The sequence below is a fragment of the Hippichthys cyanospilos genome, chromosome 10, assembly GCF_059441005.1.
Source record: "Hippichthys cyanospilos isolate Australia breed blue-spotted pipefish chromosome 10, RoL_Hcya_1.0, whole genome shotgun sequence".
NCBI lineage: Eukaryota > Metazoa > Chordata > Actinopteri > Syngnathiformes > Syngnathidae > Hippichthys > Hippichthys cyanospilos.
Window position 1 is genome coordinate 3,570,090 of NC_142378.1, and position 9,315 is coordinate 3,579,404.

The 9,315-nt window shown below is 37.5% G+C and overlaps 1 protein-coding gene across 3 annotated transcripts in view; it reads right to left on the reverse strand.

Moving 5' to 3' along the window:
- fnbp1l (formin binding protein 1-like) overlaps positions 1–9,315 on the reverse strand; it is a 34,375-nt gene that overhangs the window by 24,010 nt on the left and 1,050 nt on the right. The gene's annotated exons all lie outside the window — the stretch shown is intronic.

Sequence of the window (9,315 nt, forward strand, 5' to 3'; positions counted from 1 at the left end):
TCAACAGCTACATTCGTTAGGTGGAAAAAGGACAACAGGAAACTGTGTCATGCTAGCTTGTCAGGTTTCATAGCAACCGGATCCGTCTGTGGTTGTGCTACCGTCATGGTTTACATCCACAACCCGACAGACTGGTTTGGCATAAGAAAAACACACATAAGGTGCAAAAGAATGAGTCCATTTTCACACAAATTCTTGTGAAATTTGGATTGAAAAAATTGTATTAGCTTTGCCATACTTTCATTTGTGTGCGCTAATTTTGCCGGCCGACATTCGTGGGAGAATTTTTAAGTAGCGTACTACAGTATGCCAAAGTAAACATGAGAGTTTCCTTTCAGAATCAATATCTTGTAAAAAAAAAAAATCCCTTGGGTTGTACTTGTTTATGTTACGCGAGCAATTTTAAAGCTTTATAGCTCAAGCATGATGTGGGGAAAATCTGCTGGCAAGAAGCTAGTAATTAACCTGTCAGTGAGGATTTTCAACAGCTTCGGATTTTACGTTGCTTACAAAGCAAACAATTGTGGGAAATTACATTTTGAGAACAAGAAAAAGCTACTTCTATTATTTCAGACTGTCAATATTGACTTCAACTAGGACATGTGGGTGATAGGAGAAACAACTTCCACCGTGACAGCGCGATGACATGATGTAATAGAACACCTGACATCGTAAACGGGGCGTGAGCATAGCTGTGGCAAGGGCAAAAGTGAAAGTTTAAATACTACCAGTGGAAAAAAATGATTACCATTGTGGCATAAATACCACAAAAGGTCAACCGCCATTTAAAAAAATGACCTGAGGCGACTACTCGACTGTGTTTGACGGTAGTTTTATGAACAATAAGTTTATCTCTACAAATTTCGAATATGTTGTAAAATACATATAAAAACATCAACAGATAATAATAATCATGCTGTTACAGTAGCAAGGCATGTCAGTGGAACTGAGGAGGTATTTTTCCCACAAGGGCTGCGCATTTGAGTCAGGATGAATTGTCAAAAAGTGATCAGTAGGAACAGGAACTATTTCAGGCTGTGATTCAAAATGTGCAGTCATTGGCGGCCTGTATGGCGCAGTAAACGCTGTCAACAGACGCCATATGTCAATGTCAGCATGATTGAATAATTTATTCGTAGCGAAGTAGCGAGTGAATATGATTTCAGGACAATATTGTGTTGTTTGTATCGGTAGTCGAAAGCAACAACTGCAGCAGAGAGACTAGTCAAGTTGTTGCACCTTGACAATTATCTGGAAACAACATCAAAATAAACGTGTATTTTGAAGGTGACCTTCTCACGATGTTTTATTGTCATAAATAACATCATGAATTGTTGCAGTGATTGGATTGGGAACTACTAAGCGGGTATTCGAGGCAAGAAAAATGAGTTTTTTTTTTTTTTTTAACAGGGGTTCTCAAATTACTTGAGGACATTTCAGCTCTACTCTCCATTGATGTTAAAAGTGTCCCAGAGTCAAGGTCAGCACAACACACAGTGCTGATGGCGCACCGCCTCCCCCTCCGGAGACGCCGGATGAAGGGGTGAGAATTTCCTCAAAGCTGTCTCGTTTTGAAAACGCGAGACTAAAAGAAGCTCCGTGTTTGTTTTGAGAGGTTGCCCGCAATATGAACCACAAAGATATTTGACACCATCAGGATTGTTGTTTATATATACATATATATATATTCATTGTGATTCACCATGGAGCAGTGTTTTCACATTTACAAACATCATTATTTATTAATAATAACTAGGGGTGAAAGGCGAGTAATTTGAGTACTTCGGTTTAAAAAAAATGCTTGGGACGTTTTGTTCCGTCTCGGGTGCCTGTTTGTTTAGTGTACACTGACAGGAAGAAGTCAAGCTAACCGTAGCAACCAATGTTTACGCTATGCATAAACGATGCTATGCACTGCTGACTTGACTCATTACCAATGTCAACGCCGCTACGTTGTGCTGTAATCGAGTTCAATTACTAACTATGCATAAAAAATACTTAATAATGATAACCTTCGTATTTTACGGCAGTTAGAAGCGTTTCAACATTAGCGGCTAGCTGCAGCAAGCACTAGATGCTAGCAGCATTAGCAACAGCCAACTGCCCCATTTAGACTGGCGAGAGCCGTTGACTTATTTTTCAAATGGAGTTTTACAGTATAAACATAAATGACTAAATTGACACTTTTGAAGAAACCGGACTTATTCAAATGTGCTGTTTTTGCCCCAAAACCTTAGTGTAGTTCTGACATCAATTTATTTCATAATCACAATGCGGAGGTATTTGACTTGGTTATTGTTTACAAAAAGTCAAATAGTCTCCTGCTATGCACAACTTTAAAAAAATGTCTTCTGTAACCATAATTGTTCCTTGAACAAGCAAAACCTTTTTAAATATATATATATATATATATATATATATATATATATATATATATATATATCCAAATAAGAAAATATTTGACAGCTACAATGCTAAGATTAGCATAATTAAAAGATGTTTTTAAGCTAATTGTTTTGTTTTGTTTTTTTTCAAAAGTGGGCATCAAAGTGTTCCTCCTTTCCAGAAGTAGCTCCCAGTTTGAAAAAGTCTACTGACCCCCGGACTGTCTTCGAGGGACTGATAAACGATGCAATCCCTGGCAGCTTGACGATTATGGATATTTATCGGGAGACTACGCTGAAGCGTTGACTTGGAGGTACAATGTGTAATTTATGGAGAGGTTACCGGGGTAACCAAAAAACCTCAACGCTCAATGCAGCTAGCTAGCGCTCAGTACAGACCCAAGGGCAACACGGAACAGTTTTATTAGACTTTGAGACTCTAGCTGGCAAATACAAGCCCTGGGAAAAGTCTTGGGACGTGAGAATGAACATTGTTTTTCTCAAACGCAAAAGGGCTTGTCTCCAAGACTGAAAAGAGATGAGAAAATAGAGAGAAGAGGGATGGAGGGGGTTGTCCTATTTAAACCTGTCACTTTAAAAACACTAGCGCAAGAGCAGAAAAATGCCCTACTAATGGATTGCGCAGGTTGATAAAGCGGCATGACGGCGTGGTTTTGTTGTGCCCGCACATTCGCCGCTGACTCCACATCAAAACAAGTCAGCTGTAAGCAACAATGACAACCAAACCGGGGATGAAAGATTAGATAACAGAACTGAAAACGGCAGCAGCCAGCAGAGAAATATAATAAGTAGGTTCCACTAGAAAAATTCCCGGCATTTTCCAGTGTTCCGTGTCTAAAAAGGCGACGTTTAGCTTCACGGGCTGATGAAATAACAGACTATTAAAGAGTGGACTTCAAAAGTGAGTGCAGTCAGGCCGGCCAGTGAACGCAGCTGCAGGTCTGACTGGAGCGCCGCATCCTGCCAAGTCATGACTAGGAGAGGTCTGGAAGTGTTCCTGTCTCCACTGAGTCAGGTTTCACTTCCTGGAAAGAAATTATTCAACGCCGCCGATAAAGGAAGGACGCCGTTCAGGATGCGATGCAGTTACTGTGGCCGTCATGACGAGATTAAAAAAAAGGGTACCGCAAAGAGAGGATCTTAAAAGGAGCGATATTGATTTTCTAAAACTTCTATCCAGCAGTTGGTTTATCATAAGGGGTCCAAATCTGGTTTAGAGTACAATTATGTCTGAAAATGTTAGCCTATGAATGCTTATTGTCATTTGTGACGCAATTGCATGGCAGATGAGCCAGACATAAACGGATGATCTTACGCAACACAACGTAGATTTAAGAGTTGCTGAATGAAATTAGCCTTGAAATGGTAGTGCTGGGAAAATTATTAGTATTTTTTTACGCCTCTAGATGGCGCTATTGCGAGTGATACCCATACAGTAGTGATACGTTGAGGCATGTTTTGGCTGGTATCAGCAAATCTAATATGACACTTTTTAATGCCATGACAGGGTCGGTATATTTTCAAATTAAGAGCAAATTAATTGTATTACACTGACTCTTTTGCAAAACCTTTGCCTTTATTTTGTTAAGTTTTATATGTATGAGCATTCTCATTATAGATGCACTTCATAGACACTTTTTAATGCCATGGCAGGGGCGGTATATTTTCAAATTAAGAGCAAATTAATTGTATTACACTGACTCTTTTGCTATTCCTTTATTTTGTTAAGTTTTATATGTATGAGCATTCTCATTATAGATGCACTTCATAGACACTTTTTAATGCCATGGCAGGGGCGGTATATTTTCAAATTAAGAGCAAATTAATTGTATTACACTGACTCTTTTGCTATTCCTTTATTTTGTTAAGTTTTATATGTATGAGCATTCTCATTATAGATGCACTTCATAGACACTTTTTAATGCCATGGCAGGGGTGGTAAATTTTCAAATTAAGAGCAAATTAATTGTATTATACTGACTCTTTTGCTTTTCCTTTATTTTGTTAAGTTTTATATGTATGAGCATTCTCATTATACATGCAATCTTCCAGCAGACGAGCCAGAAATAAAAATGATGATGCTACACCATTATTATTCTGGAATTGCACGAATAGCACAGCACTCTTTCCAGTCTTTTCTTTTTCCACTGCTCTGGTTCCCCCTAACCAGCGTAAAGCCAAGCTCCCCTTTGTACTTAGCTGAAAAAAATAGGACGTGAAGTGGAATGACCCAGGCCAGAAACCCTGTTAAAACATAATTATGAAGTACCTTGATCAGTTTACTTTGGGGAGAAGTATGCAAGTATCCATGTTGAAAATATGATTGGTAGCCAAACAGCTGTGAGGATACACATAGTACAGCAAGAATACCCATAAGAGGAGAGCAGAGCAGGGGACTACACAAGATCTTCCATGATGACCCATCTACTATTGAATTATTATACTGTAAATATAGAAGATATACATGTACCACTGGAGGCACGTGAAGGCATCTCAGCGGGTTTGTGAGATCATTAAAGTTTTTTTTCCCCCCCGGTTTCAACAAGTCTAATTTCATGCTTTTTAATGCCGTGACGGAAAGAGTATAGTATTCTTTTCAAATTAAGAACAAATTGATTGAAACGAGGCAACGTATTGCTAAATTGTGTCATGGTGGCTCTTTTGCAAAACATTGTATATCTCATTGTAGATCCGCGCAAATCAATTTTGCAAAGCCCCCCCACAGGAAAGAGAAAACCTTTTGCGGCCCCCCCATTCGCTAAAATCATACCTAAAATCATATCCTTTGTAAGAATAATAAAAAAAAAGAACTCTAAATCAACTTTCAAGAATTGTTGACTACTTTTTGCAGTGTTTATACAGGTTACAGATTAGTCTTAAACTGAAAAAAAAATGCTTTATCGCTGCTCAAAAAAAAAACTTCACAGCTCCACATCATCGAAAAAAGTTTGAGAACCAATGCAATGAGAAACCTGAGGCATCCTGAAATATTTAAGCCTTTGGGGGTATCAAATGTTTTCCGCAGCCTGTGCACAAGCTCCCGTATGAAATATGAGGATCAAAACATGTTCCATTGCTTCACATCGCGCCTGACGTTCCAAGACTTTCTTTTTTAACCAATCGGCTGACAGACTTGAAACGAAAATCAAAAGTCCGACCGGCCATTAAAAAAGGCAGCAGTCTTTCCGCCATTTCGCCCCGCAGGAAAGACCACCTGCCAGTCTCTCATCCCTGAACCAGACCTCGGCAAACCTCCGTTGGGCAGACGGAGCGAATTGCGGTCATCGTTGACATTGTTTTTTTTTAAACCAACAGTTCTCAAATGGGGGTATGTATTTGGTGACGTGAGATTTTAACAGAATTTCTCTAGTCATCAGCAAATCTATTTTAATAATGTGGCAGAACCTGTAAGGTTTTCTTTTCCAATTAAGAGCAAATGAATTGGAACATGAAGCAACTGAAATTGTGTTAGCGCAGGGGTCTCCAAACCTGATGTTTGAGATATCCTGCATGTTTTCCAGGTTTCTTTTCCCCGATATAACCCTGAAAAGGACCTTGATCATTTGATTCAAGTGTGTTGGGGATGGTTGTATGTATGGTTTTCTTTTCCAATTAAGAGCAAATGAATTGGAACATGAAACAGCTGAAATTGTGTTAGCGCAGGGGTCTCCAAACTTGATCTTTGAGATATCCTGCATGTTTTCCAGGTTTCTTTTCCCCGACATAACCCTGAAAAGGACCTTGATCATTTGATTCAAAGAAACCTGGAAAACATAAAGGATACCGGCCTCGAGGACTGCGTCTACCTCCAGGTCCCAAACTCAAAGGCCTGCATGTTTTAGATGTTTTTCTCTCAAACACAAACAAATCTCAAACAAAACTCTCAAATGTTGCCCCCACTTCAATCAGAGAGAAAATAAAAAAAATATATATAATATAAATGAAACCAGGCCTCGAGGACTGGAGTTTGATACCTAAGCTCTAGCACAGGGGTGTCAAACTAATTTTTATCGTGGGCCACATTGTAGTTATAGTTTCTGTCAGAGGGCCGGAATACATCGAAAAATAGTCTAAAAAAGTCAGTCATTGCTTAAATTTTAACGTACCCCTGAATTTCTCGAAAATCCTGAAAATTTAGGACTTAAAAATAGAAAAACGTGTCTAATAAACGCCGTTTTTGCTTGTTTACATCCGTACCGAGTTTTGAAATCAGAGGCTGGTAAAAACTGCTCAAAAGATTGATCTGGAACTGAATTTTTTTTGTTTTGTTTTTTGTTTTAAAGACAACCTGCAAGTTTAGCGAGAAACTTTAAATCATTTGGCGGGCCACATAAAATCATGTGTCGGGCCGGGCCTTGAGTTTGACACCTGTGCTCTAGCACAACTTGGCAATAAATGGCTTCATGTTCCACTTAATTTGCTCTTAATTTGAAAATAAACCTCTACTGGTCCTTTCATTTGAAAACCACCCGTTTAAAATGTAACAGTGACTCTTGCGAAACGTGGTAACTTTGCAAAGTTACAAACGGATCCCCATTGTCGTTTGCGAGACAATTTTCCAGCAGATGATATTGCACAAGCTAGCTTCTGGAGTTGCGAAACAAAATACGCAGCGATACCATGAGAAATATAGTCCTAAATTTAATAAAGCAGACTAATATTGCGCAATATAAAATACAAGTGCTTTTTTTTTTTCTTGTTTTCACGATAAATATTGAAAAACCACTCGGGCGATTATGCAAGGCGGCTGAAACCGTCCGGCGAAGATACGAATCCCCTCCATGGCGAGACGGCTCAACAGAGCCAATGAAGCGGTAGACGGCCAATCGGGTTTAATGTTGACAGCCAGCGCATTAATCTCGTCAGGGGATTATGACGGGCGTTGTGTGCTTTGTTTACCCTGACACTTCAAAATCACATTTGTAATTAGAAGTAGCGCGCTGCTCAATTTGTTTATGCTTCAGTTATGGATTTCATTTGTTAATTGTGTAATCTACGACACATAAATACGTAAACCAATAAATCAAATTTTGGGGGTTATTTTGATTTTCTTTAGGGTTGCGTTTTAAGATGATTTGAACTTTTTTTTATGCCAGCGAGTAAAAAAATAGAACATGACAGGAAATTATAATCGTTCTGGCTGACCATATTTGTTTGGGTGATTTTTAAATTGTTATTATGATATCCCAGTTTTATGATCAAATTATTATAATCTTTCTATACATATTCCCATTGGAAAAAAAAATGTAGTTGACGTCTGGAGGGTTTTTTCATGTCAATAATGGTGATAACTGATTAATCTGTCAATTATTTTGTCGATTAATTAATTAATTAATTCCCATGCCTTTATTCCAAAAAACAGCGCATTATTTTAAAGCGGTATTGCAAAAATTATAAATTAATGACTTATTAAGGGCTTTGGTGAATAAAAAGTGGAAAATGTTGATCAGTGTTTTTCAAAGTAAACACAAACATTTTCTTTTGGTTCAACACAAAGATGATCAGTTCGCTTTAATGGAGGATGATTATTGATTATTGACAAGCTGAAATTCTGAGAATCTGGACAGTTTTTAATCAAAAAAAAAAAAAAGTAAAAAATCTATCAAATTCCTTGTCAATGAATTTGATAATAATTGCATTTAAATTAAATATTTTATAACTATTTATCGATAAATAGCTGCACCTCATTTTTCCTCATATCTTGATTTATGTTTAAAAACAACACGAAACCATTTAGCATACTTGTTTGAGTTTTATATTCAATTTTTTTAGGACAACTGATGACCCTGTGAGATGACGACTTTTTGTTCAAATTCCAAAAGAAAAATGTATGCCGTATAAAATACAAAAAAAACATCACGCATATGTAAAAAGCTGTTCAATAGGCATAAGCTTAAAAACATCAACCGATATTTACACCAACATTTCAATACCATCTCCAAATATGGATTGAGGTCAGTTTGAGTGTTTAAGGTCATTAACATCCACGCCTTTATTTACTCCACAATCATAAGCAAATTCTTATCTCGCTGCCTTCACTTGAATTTTTATGGCACGTTGGGGGCTGAGCAAGCTAACAATTAGCCTATTTTAAACTGTGGTTAATAAGCAGCGAGGTCATCTAGAGGATGTGAATTACTCCCAAGTCTTCCTCACACACCCACGTTCTAAAAAGGATGCTGCTGGGTTAGTTCCATCTTGGCACAACTAAGGACAACCGTTCACAATCCGATTGACTTATCCTGAAATCAATTCAGGATGCAGCATATTATTTCGCTGCCTTCTATGCTGCTCTTTATTGAATTCCCTTCACGTCCGTCCTGCCATTAAGATACACTTTCAAAAAGTATACAAACTATATTAATGCTTAGCGAGCATTATTAGTGTAATTTAGCATTAGCAATGTTATAAGTTTATTAGCTAACTCACACAGGGGCATTGCAATTAATGCTATTTTTTTTAGTTTTTTTTACATTTAATAATTAATAAAATAATAATCAAATTAAATAATAAAATAGTAATAATTTATTAAAATAATATTGAGTTAAAACATAAAAAATAATCTTTTTAATAAAATACACCCAGCTATACCACGAGATGTAGTCCCAAAATTTAATAAATTAGGCAGGGATAGCACAGCACTTTATTTATTATTTTTTTGAATCCATTTTTTTTGGTTAACCACCTATGTCAGTGTTGTTCGAAAGGGGGACGTGAAAGCAAGTCAGGTACGTGAAATTTGAACAGGATTTCTGCAGGTATCAGCAAGGAAAAGTACTGCTTTTTTCGAATTAAGAGCAAATTAACTGGACCAGGAAGCGACTGGATTTCTAAAATCTGTGATTTGCATAATGTTGCATGAGTTTACATTTCACAGAAGCACTTTGCCATTAATGCCAATTTTCTGGCA